The sequence below is a fragment of the Cydia splendana genome, chromosome 2 (assembly GCF_910591565.1).
Source record: "Cydia splendana chromosome 2, ilCydSple1.2, whole genome shotgun sequence".
Lineage (NCBI taxonomy): Eukaryota > Metazoa > Arthropoda > Insecta > Lepidoptera > Tortricidae > Cydia > Cydia splendana.
In genome coordinates this window covers 13,789,806-13,791,910 of record NC_085961.1, presented here as the reverse complement: position 1 = coordinate 13,791,910, position 2,105 = coordinate 13,789,806, and positions in this window count along the sequence as shown.

Genomic DNA, 2,105 nt, shown 5'->3' with positions numbered 1-2,105 from the left:
ATAAATATTGTTTGAATTTTCGGAACCCAAAAGGCTCGGTTAATACTAGTTATCCTCGTCGGGTTATCCTACCCACTGCGCCATGTCAAGGTACGCAGTTTGATTGTAACTCAATTTTTCCACACAAAAATTGTCACAAGGTGTCTTGGGTATCGCCAAATAGACGCACTGAAATCCAAATTGACCACACCTTGACGTCACGTTCACTTATCGTTTTGTTAGAAGCGTTTCGCGAGTGAAGTACGACTGTCGGACTATGACTATAATCTCTGACTTTTGTATTGCTTTAATGCAATGGGTCCCATATAGACATTTGATCCTAAAAACAAACACTGGGGGCCGATTTTTGAATTTCGATCGCTCGATTTCGTCACTCGAAAATCGGTGGAAAACGGAGAAATGCTAATTTTTGAAATACGAGCGATCGAAATTTAGAATCTATTGGTATTGACCACTCGATTTCAATTCTATTAGTAGAATTTAAATGCCTAGTAGTGGAGATATTATTTAACGAAATACTCGAAATCGAGTGGTCGAAATTCAAAAATCGGCCCCCTGATCGATTGATACCATAAATAAAAATTTGTCATCTAGCCTATTGTATTAGAACATTTGTGTCGCTTAACTTCAAACTCGGGTAAATCCATTCGACCCTCTCAGCAAATATCTACCCTATTACCTTTTCTTAATACCAAAATCGCATAATCTGACAGATGGATTTACCCGAGTTTGAAGTTAAGCGACTCATTTAGAACAGTGGATTCGTTATTAGGTATCTTCTGCATAAAATAGAAATACCTTGCAATCAACATTGTTATTTAAAAATATTTCTCACGTATTTAATTTCTTTTCTCGGATGTCCTTAGCCATGGCATGCGTCATTTTTTATAGTTTAATTCTCACCTTGTTTTCTTTCATAAGCATGATGGAGCTAGTATTTCTATTCTTTTACATACATAATAGTTTGTAGTGTATTTTAGTTTATAATAGTGTGGATAAATAAGTAACTAAAATTATTATTTATTACGCAGTTTATTCTCAAATAAACTTAGTCTAAACTAAGACGCTTTGGGTAAAGTTATTATATAATACATCACAAGTACACTATAAAGACCAGGCAGTGGTGGCCGAGTGGATAATATATGACGTCTGACTTTCAATTCGGAGGTCGCGGGTTCAAATCCTGACTCGTACCAATGAGTTTTTCGAAACTTATGTACGAAATATAATTTGATATTTACCACTAGCTTTTCGGTGAAGGAAAACATCGTGAGGAAATCCGCATACATCTGCGAAAAAATTCAAAGGTGTATGTGAAGTCCCCAATCCGCATTGGGCTAGAGTGGGGACTATATAATAGCCCAAGCCCTCTCGCGCATGAGAGGAGGCCTGTGCCCAGCAGTGGGACGTATATATCCTGGAAATGCTACACGACGCCCATAACGGCATCACAGCTATGCAGTCACTGGCACGTCTTCACGTATATTGGCCAAACATCGACAAAGACATATTAACTTTCTCAAAAAGGTGCAGTCTATGTCAGCAGTCCAGAAGCAACACGAATGAAGCACCGGTGTTTCCGTGGGGAATACCTGTGGATCCTTGGCACAGGTTACATGTAGACTACGCGGGGCCATTCTTAGGTCACATGTGGTTAATAGTTATTGACGCCTATACGAAGTGGCTAGAGATTGTGCCAACGAACGTTACAACGACGAGGGCAACAGTGCAGAGATTAAAGAACATATTTGCTACATTTGGAACACCAAGATATATCGTAGGTGATAACGGACCGCAATTCACTTCAGAAGATTTTAACCATTTTTGCCAAGTTTCAGGCATCAGACACATTAAAACAACACCCTATCACCCCAAAACGAACGGATTGGCGGAGCGCGCAGTGCGCACGTTTAAGGAGCGAATGCTAGCCAGTGACAGAAGCCTTAACCTCCAGGAACGCCTTAACAGCTTCCTTCGAGGATACCGCAATACCCCATGACGCTCAACAGATCGATCGCCCTACGAAATGATGTTCGGAAGGCCAATACGCACTACTTTCGACCTGTGGAAGCCTGACGTAAGAGAGAACATGGAAAAGGCACGCC